At 47.5% G+C, this 12,881-nt stretch overlaps 1 long non-coding RNA gene across 1 annotated transcript in view; it reads right to left on the bottom strand.

Annotated features, from left to right (window-relative positions):
• Positions 1 to 12,881, bottom strand: part of LOC138842790 (uncharacterized) — a 398,664-nt gene that overhangs the window by 28,291 nt on the left and 357,492 nt on the right. The window contains exon 5 of the long non-coding RNA XR_011377671.1: positions 340 to 6,816. This is a non-coding gene — a long non-coding RNA (uncharacterized lncRNA). The remainder of the gene's footprint in view (positions 1 to 339; positions 6,817 to 12,881) is intronic.

The raw sequence follows: 12,881 nt of genomic DNA, 5'->3' as shown, positions 1-12,881 counted from the left end.
CATCCATAGGATGTAAAGTCCCTGACCAGACATGGTGTAGGCAACATACACTCACATTCAACTGGCCAGAGCACGGCCAAGCCTATCATCAGGACGCAGGAGAGGAATGATCACATGTAATAATCCTCCCACAGAGGAGCAAACGCATCACTGTAAACAATAGTAAACCAAACACAAGCGCTCCCCCTCAAATGCCTTTTCATTGGTCTGTTTCCCCAGTAAAACGTGAGCTCCTTTAAGTCCAAAATGATTTTGCACCATTTTCTTCTCAGTGCTTTTCACAACCCCTGGCATGTTGTAGGAGCTCAATATTAGTGGATCAAGTAAATACAGACTCACGTGTCGCTTTTTAGATGTTCTCCTGATGTTGCAGGCTAAGAGAGTCACTTCTTTCTTTGCACTTTTCACAGAACAGTCACTTAAGTCTACTCCAGCTCTTTCGACATATTATACATTTATTATTATTGTATGTGAATTTCCTTCTTCTGGACTAGAACAGACAATGGCATCTTGAGCACTAGCCCCATCTCTGGAAGAGAGACATTCAATAAATGTTTGAATAATTTCATCAAATCATTCCCTCTGTTTAAATCAGCATGTGTTTGCTGATTATTTACTAGGTGCCAGGTATTCTCATTCTAACAGTTGGGGTTAGAAGCTAGAAAGTCTCAAAGGCCGGTGACGTCAAGAGAGAGGAAGCAAGAGCTGAGTGGTCCCTGGGGTCCTGCCTTGAAGAGCTCCGCTTGCGTCCCCGCAGGCCGACTCAGGGCCACTCCACGCGTCCGGGCTCTTCCCCACCCAGCCCGCCTGTGCCTCTCGCCCCCTTCGAGTGGCTGTGATCTAACCTTCCCGTCCAGTCTATTGCTCTGCACTGCTCAGCTCACCAGGCATATTTGTGTTGACTGCGCGATTAGTGCCGAGTGCACCTAACAAGGTAATGACAAGCAGCAGAGACCAGGAGATGACGCCCTGCTCTGTACATCACTTAACCCCTCTTTCTCTCTCTGAAGCACAGCTGCATGACACATCCAAGCCTGAACTTCCAAGAAGGAACCTAGGAATCTAGGAAGTGGAATGCAGCCCAAGGGGCATTGCAGAGGCAAACCTAGTCACTGGCAGGACCGATGATTTGGAGTAAAGAGCGTTGTCTTCCATGGAAATGGAGCCAATAAGGAATTCATTGTTTGTGAACAATCTGATATGAGCTTCCAGACACTGAGTATGAGGGAGACAGAGGCTGGATCCTGAGCAGACTGGTGTTGAATTCAGGGAAAAGTAGGCATTTGGAAGAACATAAACAGGAAGGAAAAATGGTGAGCAGTGCCGGGTTATACCTTCCCATCATGCATCTGGGTCAGACAATATCTACCAAGTAGATGAAAAGATCCTCCTGTGATGACACCATGAGGCAGGGTTTCCAAGGACCCAGGCTACTGCTGCCCTCCCTACCTGGATGAAAAGTTTATAATCCCCACCCCCGCCAAACAACTAATACTATCTCTTCACAGAATGGCACCCTACCCTACCATCTTTTTTTATATCTGTATAAAAAAAGCAGATGAAAACTTCCCCCTTCCTATTTTTCCCCTAACCAATCCTCCTATTTATATCATGCGTAAGTCGCTGCTGGTGCAAAGGAACACCCGTACACACACATTCGTTCATTCGTTACTTCATTTCACAAATAACTGAGACATCTTAGCTACCAGGCACCGCCTGTACACCTTTGAATAAAATAAACCGTCTCTGCTATTGTAAAACTCATAATCTAGTGGGAGAGAGAAATATTACGTAAGTAAACAAATATATAGATTGTGATAAGAGTTATGAATACTTCTTTCTTCATTTACAGCAGGAGTCTTTCTGACTTGAAGGGCTTCAGGGGAATTACAGGTAGAACTCCTGAATTCCTTAACGTTATATGCAAAGTATCCTGTGTATGTGGATAGATTTTTTTTTCCTCTGAGAATTATCCATGGCTTTCATCAAAATCTCAGAGAGGTCTATGATCTTATAAAGTTTAACAACTGATATGTTCCAGCCACAGCAAACCGGATTTTCTTTTCTTCCATTGGCACCCTCTAGAATTGACTAAATTTGTGTTTATAGCTGGTACTAAAGCAGCCATGTCGGAAAGCAGAGATGTCACCTCCTGCACAGGCTCGTGGGCAGGTGAGCGAGACCTGTACCTGGAGAGAGTCCAGCCAAGATGTTTGCCTCGGGTTCCTTTGGGGAATGGGAAATAATTGATGTTCACGTTCTTTTCCATAGGTTTCTGTACTTTCCATATTGTTTGCAGTAAATGATGCTTTTATAATCAGGAAAGCTAACACACTAAAGCTGTTCTTATTTTGGGAGATATTATATATTTTACTACTTGTACACATCCCTTGTTAACTAACGCCTACAAATGTATTACACACAAAATGGACTGGTACTGTGGTTAGATCACATCTTTCTCTTATTCAGTTAGCCCAGGGCCGGGGATAGATTGGGAAGTCTGTCTGCTCGGCCATGATGGTGGTGATGGTAGCGTGCGTCTCACTGGAAGGCTAGGATCCTGGGCACTTACACATCTGTCAGCCCTGACCTTGGCCTCCACCATGTGCAGTTTCCAAGTCACCGAGGAGCCCATGCAGGAACAAGGAAGGAGTATTTAAGACAACCTTTCCAAGGTCAGGAATCATGAGTGTGAAGACAGTCCAGGATTTAGTCAAAGGATGAATTCAAGTCCAGGTTCTTCAAATGTCTAGACATCTGATCATTTGATCTTGGGCAAGACACTTCTCTGATCTGTGCCTCAACTTACCTATGAAAAGGAAAAGGAGGCGTCGTATCGTCCCTGTACATCTCAGGGTGTGATTGTGACGCATAAACAAGCCAATCAGAACCAAGATCTCATAAAGATCCGAGAAGAAAGTGTGCTACATACAGCCCAGTGTCAATCAGAGACATCATCTTGCAACTAGTGTCACAATGTCTGCGAATACAGTACATTACTGAGATACATAATCTTCATCGACATGAACGACAACAGAGATACAGACACGGCTCCAGAGGAAGCGCTCATAGACTGTTCTTAAACAAACCAGGGCACGCTGGGGAAGAAAGCATCGTTAACACTCAGCCAGGAGCTAAGCTTCCCAACAGTATATGTTCAGCCCATGGACCCAGCCCGTCCACCTCGTTTGAAAACGTTTATACTCAGAAAATGTCCACCTGTCACATCCCGTTGCCCAGGAGAGGAGAAAAGGATAAAGAAGGCATGAGCATGTGGTAGGTAGGCTTTAAGGGTGGGGAGGGGGTCTAGGCAATGACAGCTCATCTGTCGCAGATTTTGGTCTGTGAGCTCTCCCACGCGACAGAGCCATGGGGTGATTGTTGCTTTATTTATAGAGCATTTTCCCCCCTCATTTAGACATACAGTCTACTAAGACACCCGGGCACAGATAAATAATAACTAACAGTTCTGCCTGGACATTGCTCTCAAAGGTTTTTTTTTTTTTTTTTTGCACCCTGAAATCCAAAGTGGAAGGAGGACCTCAGGGGTAAACAAAAGTTCTTGCTGCAAGAACAAGGTGAGGGGATGAAAATGGACAGTGAAAGCCCTGATCTCTGACCCAGGGCACGAGAGCGAGTCTGACAATGTCAGTAAATAGGAGAAAGTGTCTTTCCATTTTCACATCTGATGACTTTATTTATCGTGAAATGAGGAACCTGGCCCTGGATTGTGTCCAGGTCAGGGTCCAGTCTCACCCTGCCTCTGTGCCACAGTGGGCTGAGCACTTAACCTCTCTGGTCTACAGCTTAGTTCTCAAGTAACTGTGAGATTTAGACTAGCTCAGCACTTCCCAAGTTGTGTTCAACAGAACATTAGTTCTACAGGATGTTAACAAGCATTAATGTGAAGGGGAAAATGCAGGGTTCTGTGGTCAATTAAGTTTGGAGAATGTTGGTTCAAACAAAGTTGAACAGGTTTCTTTACCGCAAGGATCCTCAGAGTTTTCAATATGCTAACGTGAGTTCTGAATCTCCAAAAATTGAGCATAAATAGGAGAAACTTTCCTCCCTTCCTTATTTGGCCACAGAATTGGGAGGGGGGTTGTGTTTTGGTTTTGTTCTATTTTTGCTTTGTTATGCTTTGGTTTGCATCGACAAGGATCTGGAGATAATTTGGAAACACGAGACCAGATAAACTTTAAGGTCCCTTCTAACCCCCCAAAGTATGAAATTCTACAAAAGACCATTAAATGGCTGTTGCGCTATTTTACAACTGGGGATGGGCGAGAGGAACCAGCCTTATGCTGGTGACAACTAAGAGTGTAACGTCACGTGTATATTTTCTCATTCAATTTTCATAATAACCCAGCAAGTCACATACCATCAACCTAATCTTACAAGGGAGGCTATTGAAACTTTGAGAGATTAAGCAAATTTCTCAAGATAATGCAGCTAAGCAGCTATGGTTCCCCTGGTCAAACACAGGGATGTACGGATGCAATTTTAAGTAAGAAGACATTTGAGAACAAAAAATTTAAGGGGGTCAGATGGAAACTTGAAGGAACTAGCCATGCACATATACATCCAGGCAGAGGGAACAGACACTGCAGAAGCCCAAAGATGGGACTGCACCTGGCTTGTCTGAGGAACAGGAAGGAGGAAGCTCAAAGGCTCAGGAATGGAGTGAGCAAAGGAACAGAAAGTAGGACACGTGGGACCAGAGACATAATGGGGCATGGGGTCATGTGGCACCTTGCCGTCACCACAGGAGCTCTGGCTTTGTTTGTCTCAAGAAAATGGAGGGCAGGAAGGTGACACCTTCCAGCTTAGGTCTTAAAAAGATGGCTCAGTCTGCTGGGCTGAGAACAGATCCTAGGGGTGTGTGCTGGTCCTTCGTGTATCCACAGAGTATGTCTGCTTCTCCTGGGACACGGCTGGATTGTACCCTCCTGTGACTGGCTTGGCCAGTGAGGTGTAACCAGATGTCACACATTTCACTTCTGGTGGATCCTTCCAGGGCCTCTGGGCAGTTCTGCCAGCACCATGTGATGGCAATGGTAGCTGCTCATCTGTCTGGGTGGGCAAGAGGTGAACAGAGTCCCTCCACCAACTAACCTATTTCAACCGTGAGAGTGCGTGTTCTCGTAACTTTGCTGGTTAAGTGACTGCGAGATTGATAATTATTTCTGCTCCACAGGTAGCCTATTCTTACTGATGCAGGGGCCTAGATAGAAGCTGGAGAACAACCAGGAGGCCCCTGCGATGATCCAGGTGAGACAACGCTGACTCAGTGAAGGTATTAGTAGCAGAGCTGAAGGAAGCGCTTGGATTTCAGGTATATTTTGAAGGTGGAGCCGATCGGATTTCCTGATGGATCAAGTGTGGAGCGTTGACAGAGTGGGCGGTCAGCACTGATTCCAATGGGCCTGAACAATTAGAAAGACAGAACTGCCATCAGAGGATGAGGAAGGCTGGGTAAAACAGGTTTGGAGGACAGATGGTTTACTGCAGGCTTTTTTTTTTTATGTTTCGATTTCTATTTTAACCTTCTGAAATGTGTTTCATAGGTTCTGGTTATCTGCTGAAATTTTTGAGTTTGCCTTTTATCTCCTTGAATATAGCTGGGAAAGTCATAAAAGGTTCTTAGCGAGAGGATGAGAGAATCCATCTCAACTTTGTGATGAGAGAATCACAAAGTTCGATGTGAAGGGAGAGTGTTTTGTTTTGTCTTCCTCGGCTTTGGGGGAAGTGAGAAAACTAAAGGGCCGCGGAAGACGGCACCACCTTATGCGACTCCTTTTTCGAGCCAGCGCCCCAAACAAACCATTTGGAGCTCGCTGATTTTAGTTTGCTCTTTACTGTTTTCCACCTTGATTGAGTCCTCTGGCTCTGAAGAGCAGATCGATTCCGACACTTCTAATTTTCTGCCTGCCTGGTGACGCTCACTCTGATGTTTGTTTCCCTGTCTTCAGACGGTCCTCGGTCTCCTTCTCCTGAGCCCGCTACAACCGCACCCTCCCAGGGAGGACGCTTCTGCCAACTCCAAAGTCCTCGGCCCTTAGGTGGTTTGCTTTGTGAGATTCTGCTTCTCTAACTACAAAGCCGGCCTTCCCGAAGCCCTTTCTAAGGCAGAGGCTGCAAACTGGCAGATTCCAGGCCAAAGCCCTCTCCCAGTTTCCTGCTGTTTTGTTTGATCCATACATGACAACAAACAATTGGGTGGGACAACATTTTGAAACAAGATTTCTTCTTAAAAATCAGAAGTGTTGGCGGTACTGAGAGCTTCCTTCCAAATCTCGGGCAGTGACAGCCTGTTAGAACTGAGCAGCTGCTGCTTTTTGAAATGTGGCGGGGATTCCCTGTGCACCGCCATTCCCCTTGGATAGAAAAATCATTTATGGTCCCTGCCCAGCTCCTGCAAGTCTTTGTGCTTCTGCTCTCTGCTTTCAAGAGCACAGAGGTCTTCCATATACATTATTGTATTCATCCTTGCCACCTTATGGGGTCAATATTTTATAGATCGGAATCTGTCCTTCTCAGAGCTGAACTAGTTGCCCTTTTTTGTGAGTGCATTTAAGGATACGTAAGTGTTTCTGTTTGGATTCTCTGAAGGCCAGGAGCAAATATTCTGCCTCCTCTATGGGCACAGAAAACAACCTGGACTCCACTCAGGCACGGCCTTCCCAGGAGGTGTCTGATGAGGGGCACAGGTGGCTAGTCGTGAAGAGCAGTGTGGGCTCTGGTCCACCTGCCTCAGGGGTTCACACCATCTCCTTGAGCGTGTTACTTAGGCACACCAGCACTTGGTGGTCTCATCTGTAAAACAAATACAGAAAATAATATTTATCATCTTCTCAGTGTTCCTTCCTGTGTTATATAAACTGGAAGACAGTAAATGACAAGGAATGAGACTGGAGAGGTGGGCTAAGGCCAGGGCTTGGAGAGCTTTCACTGCATGGAAAGATCTTTTTTTTTTTTTTTTTTTTTTTTTGCGGTACACCGGCCTCTCACTGTTGCGGCCTCTCCCGTTGCGGAGCACAGGCTCCGGATGCGCAGGCTCAGTGGCCATGGCTCACGGGCCCAGCCGCTCCGTGGCATGTGGGATCTTCCCGGACCGGGACACGAACCCGTGTCCCCTGCATCGGCAGGCGGACTCTCAACCACTGCGCCACCAGGGAAGCGCTAGAAAGATCTTTTTATTCTATAATCCAGTGACTTTCAAACTGGATGTCCTGGAGCCCCTAAGGCTCTGCAGACTTCGCCCTCCTTCAGGGACGGTCAGGTGGCAAACAAGTAAGTAGTCTGGACCCCAGACTCCCAACTACAATGTTGAAGGATGTGAGGGACCACTGAAGGGTTTTAAGTGGAAACCAAGCTGCGGGATTCTGAATGGACAGAGGTTGCTCTGTATGGAGGATGGATTTCAGGGGACAAACCTTGACAGACAGGAATGCATGTTTAGTAAGATGAGAAGAAGGGAAGGCTTATGATCCACTTAGCAGGTAAAAATGACGACTAATTACCTGAGTGACCAGAGCATCCAGGAGAGGGAAGAATCAAGGCTGACTTTGATGTTTTTGGCTCCACTGATGGTTATAGGGAATGGGGAGGGGTCATTTAAGGAGGATAAACAACTTTAGAAAATGGCAATGAACATGAAGGTTGTGATGTACTCTTGGGACATCTAGGTTGAGGTATGGATTAAGAAATTAAAGGAGATATGAAGCTGTCACAGCAAGGACATCCCTCCACTTAGCCACTTAAGAGCTTGGGTGAGGTTGGGAACCCACATCCATCTCAAAGCGTATTTTCTCATCCACCAAGTGAGCACGCAAGGTGCTGGGAGAACCAACGCAGGCGAGGATTCCGAACACCATTCACGTACATATAAATGTCACGTTTTACTTAACGACTCCCTCAGCCAGTAAAAATGAAACACGTGAGCAAAAGATCAGGACGTTTTAAAGTCGGAAATTCCCCCGAGGTGGGACTCACCAAACTTGGGCTTCCGGCAGGACCCACCCTAAGGCTTCAGGGAAGTCACTTCATGGCTTCTCAGCACACTTGCAGAGAGCAATGTGGTCCTGCTGTCTAGCTTTGCTTCCTGATGGCAATATTCCTGGAGGGTCCTTGCTCCCGGGGCTGGGAGCCATGGTGATGTCCCCTGGGCTTTCTGTACTGGCCAGTAGAACTTCCTCTTCCTAGATGGATCACTCCTCCTACAGCTCTTTATCTCTCAAGTAAATATTGTGTGATTAACTTGTGCCTAGCTGAGAGCTGCATTTAGGTATTCTTATTTTTTTTTTATTGGAGTACAGTTGCTTTACACTGTTAAGATATTCTTGAAAAGATGAAATGGAAGACAGAATATGTACACATGAAGTAGAAACTCTTCAATGATAGGAAAGAAAAGTTGACTTTTTTTTATAACTTCTCCCCCCATTTCTTGATCTCTGCCACACAGCTAGAGATCAGGCAGCATGATTCTAGAAATACGTTGTGTTTTTCATTTCTGTCATGTGCAAGTGATCTTTAATAGATCCTTAAAGGACCTTTCAGGCTGGAGGAACAGCACGAGGAAGGGAAGAAGCCAAGCCAGGAAGCGGGTGGGCTGAGGCCCATCCCGCAGCGGCCAGCTTCAGCCCTGCCCCACACCGCTCACCCCTCAGAGCCGGCCCAGCACGCAGGCTGGAACCTGTCACTTATTTCCACGTGGGAAGATGCATGGGAAAGGGCGTTATCGCCACATAATGTTGGCTCTGAGCACCATGGCTTTTAGGGAAGGTCCGTGGACTTGTGTGCAATGAATACGCTCCTTGCAGAACAGAAACCCCAGTATGCGTGGCTGAGTGTACCTGCTGTTATATATAGTTTATTCATCTCGCTCCAGGGAAACTTCCTTCACAATGTTGATGCCGCAGGAGGGTCAAATAAAGAAGCTGGACAGGATCAAGGTTCTCCGTTCTGCTGTCCCTCGGAGGTGACCCTCGGAGGTGTACAGCTCTCTCTTAACCGCCATGTCCTCACTGCAGTGCTGGCCATGCTATGGCCGGTGGGTTGAGAGTTCCTTGGGAGAGAAAGACACGTGGTGCGGGTTTCCTTTTCAGAGGGCCATGGGAACCACTGCCGGGATGTCTGCACCCCGCAGGGCAGCCCCTCGGTGGCTGCCACGGGGTCACGGTCTGGCTGGTCCTTCTTCATCCTCTCAAATTGTATACGTGGGAATCGGGGCTTGGTTCTGGGACGAGGTGGCCTTGCAAACGGTGACACAATTCCTCAGCCAGCTCGGCACCTGTATCTGCCATCCCCATCCTGCCAGCCTCTCTCTGGCCAGAGGAAGTTACAAATAGCATCTGGTGGATTAGTTCTATCCCCTGCCCATGAGAACCAGAAGGAAACTGGATGCAGCAGGAAAGGGGCCTCCAAGGAGAAGGAGAGGGTTTAGGGATGGGATTTTTCTTTCTTCTTCGGCTGCTTTCTGTTTGCACAAGAAGTGTTCCCTCCCTCAATCTCATGCAGCTGTATTCTCAGCAAATTGAAGAAAGGAGGGAAAAAGCTATTTAAATTTATACTATTGAATTTCTGTAGGACACCGAAATATTTTTGAAGTTAATGGGGAACTCTGAATAGTCTGTTTCAAATAATTACAGGAAAAAAATACATTGAAATAATTAGTAGTTGCTACTAGAACATTCAGCAAAATGAAATGACATCTTTGCATGCCTATTAAACAGCACTTTATTTTCAGTTTAGGGTGTTTTGGATGAAATTAGATGGCAAACATACTGCATCACTGAGCGATTAGAAGAACTAGTATCATTTAGAGTTAGAGTAGTACCATCATCAGCTTTTCTCTTTTTCCTCTTAAAAAAAAAATACGATGCTCTCCTGTTAGGCGAGATTTTTAATAGAAGTGGGACCAACTGGAGCCCTTGCGACTTAGCGTTAAGTGGCTTAGGTGTAATCTCTCTGGATGCAAGAAAAGGCCTTAAACAGAATCTGACAGTCCACGCGTGCTAATTCTGGGATTCTCTTTCTACTCTGAGCGGAGAGTACCAAACCCTCCCACTGCACCACCCTCTCCACTCTCAAAGCAGAATCTTACTTGCCAAAAAACAGAAAGTGATCTCTCTCTAATGAATAAAACCAAACAACACCGCAACATCTCTCCTCTCTGTTCAAAAGAAAAACATTTAAAAAATATTGACGAGGAGTCTGATTTTCAATTGATTTACTAAACGTGTTTCCCAGAACCCTGAACTCAGCCGGATGCCCTGTGTCTCATCTTCCTCTTTCTCTTCCTTCACCCCCATGGAACCGAGCAGGACCCTATGAGGTTTCCCCAGAATAGACCCCCCAGCCATGCCCTCTGCCTGCCTTTTGTCTGTAGGAAAACTTTAGTCAAAGAATAAATTTAATCAGTTAAGTGAGAAAATGAAGAAAAGAAAACAGTCAAGCAAGACAAAAGAATAATAGTTTATCTATTAAACAAAGTCAAGGGCCTTTAGTTCTTCCTCAAGAATTACAGATAATATTCTGAGTCATATCCTTTGAGCTGTTTTGCAGATACTGAAACCCCGACCGGGTGGGAGAAGTTAACTGTCTGCTGTCCACAAGCACGGAGACCCCAGACCGGTTGGAACCGGAAGGTTGATGATGCTAACTCCCAATTACCTCACCACCGACCAATCAGAAGAATGTCCACGAGCTGACCACGCCCTGCTCCTCGAACACTGTAAGACTCCTCAGGACCCCCTCCAGGGCGGGACACGCAGCTTTGAGGGCATGAGCCCGCTGTGGCCCCCTTTGCCTGGCAAAGCTAGAAAGCCATTCTTTTCTCCTTCACTCAAAACTCTCTCTACACGTTTCTGTTCAGCACCGGTGAACAGAGGCCAAATTTCGACAACACCCATCTGCATCCCTCTGCCTCTCTGCCCCTTCTTCTTCCAACTGCTCCCCCCTCCTCCTTTCCTGCTCCAGTATAAGAGGAGGAAGCCAAAAGAGCGAAGCAGAAACAAGGAACACCGGTGACACGCAATGTCACAGACACGCAGGTGTCTATTGGATAAGAGACGTGTTTATGTTTTAGTTTCGTAATACACAGCTTTGGAGGAGTAGTTTTTGAAGCAAGAGGCACTGAGCAAATCTGTATGGGGCTGTTCTACTTTTCTCCAATATTTTATTATGGTGTTCCAAGAAACTTGTCAGAACGACTATTTGCTTCTTCATAAAAAAAATTAAAAAGAAAAAAGATATTTGGGAGTTCCGAGATTCCATCCTGAGCAGAGAGGAAAGAAGAGATGGCAGAGAAATGTCCTGTGAGAAAAGCAGCTTCCTGCTCCATGAGGGGCAACAGCAAAGGAAGGAAAGGGCAGGAGACAGCTCTGCTCCGGGGCGTGACTCGGGGCCGCCACGATGCTTTCTGAGGCCCAGCCATATGTTCTCGTATTGCTGGGCCTCGCCACCACCCACCCTGGCTGTCCCTCCACCCAGCACACCCACACTCTCTCACTTGGCCTCGTTTCTCCAGGGGTCCCACTAGGAAGGCCAGCCTGCCCCTCTTGTGCTGGAAGCTTCACTCTGCACGTGTCCTCCCACGGGACAGCTCAGCAAGGTTCTGGTGCCCTTGGAAGAGGGCAACCAGATCCGCCAGCTTTCTTTGGTAATATAGGCTATTCAAGGAGCTCCCCTACAGAGACCAATGTGTGCTTTACTCCCCAAAGTGACATCAAATTTCGACATTTTAGCAAAAAATAAAAGGAAGGAGGGAGAAGTAGGCTATGAGGCTCATGTAGGGGCAGGAAGGGTCTTCAGGTGATTCCTAAAGACGCTCATGCCACCTGCAACCCCTCGCCCAGGTTGCCCTTGCTGGCATGCTGTGAGCCTTGCCCCTGACATTCGGCAGTAAATGAGCTCCTGGATGCCGTCTGGGCCAACACGCAGGCCTCCGAAAGAGGAAGAACATCTTCTTTACGTATCAGCTCCATGAGGCACCTCCCCTGGCCCCCGCCCACCCCAGATCCTCTCTTTTTTTCTCTGGTCATCCCCTCTTCATCTCCATCTCTCTCATCCCTGCACCTGCTATTTCGGCTGCCTGTGTCCTGTTCTCTTTCCTCCTATTAATAGAGCCCGTCAGGCTGCATGCTTTCTTTCCCTCCCTGTGCTATTCCATCCCCCTTCCCTGGTCCCACCTGGGTGACTTCTCCAATTGCCCATTTGTAGAGCTGCTCTTTCGCCGAGTCTGATGCAGGCACAGCCTAGGGCTGTATCCGTAGCCTGCCCCCGGGCAGAAAGGCTCTCCTGCATCCTACGCCGCACCATCCTCCCGGGACAAGCTCTGGACCCTGAGACTGCAGATCCAGGGCACTGTCTCCTTAGCTGCAGAAACAAATGCCTCTCAGCGGTGATGACCTACCTGCTGAGGCAAGAGGGGATTTCAGGCCAGGAACCAAAGAGAAGCCGAATCCTCCCAAGGAGTGCTGTTTGGGGCTGTCCCTGCAGGCGTTGCTGCCACTCAAAACTGTCACTGTCCAGCTCACCCGCTGACTGTCTCCCACTCCTGCCCTCAGTTCTGAAAATTCCCCTCGACTCTTGAGATCTTACGACGGTGTCAGGTTTGCTTCTGCCTGTCCCCCCATCCCTGGCCCTGGCCGTGCTGGGCCACTGCCCGCCCATCAGGCTGGCCGAGAGGGACGTCCGAGTGCTCTACCAGGCAGCATCCCTGCAGGAAGGATCATGAAAAAGCTGGGTTTTCTAGGGCGGCCCATACACTGAAAGCCCTCAGGGGAAAGCCACAGCCTCAGTTCCCAAACCAGGTCGGTTCGGAAGCTTCGCGCTCTGGACTTAGTGTCCGTACTGAGCCAATTTAAACAATTTCATTC

Source organism: Globicephala melas, chromosome 8 (assembly GCF_963455315.2).
Source record: "Globicephala melas chromosome 8, mGloMel1.2, whole genome shotgun sequence".
Lineage (NCBI taxonomy): Eukaryota > Metazoa > Chordata > Mammalia > Artiodactyla > Delphinidae > Globicephala > Globicephala melas.
Note: the sequence above shows the minus strand (reverse complement) of the source record. Positions and strands in the feature narration are given on the sequence as shown.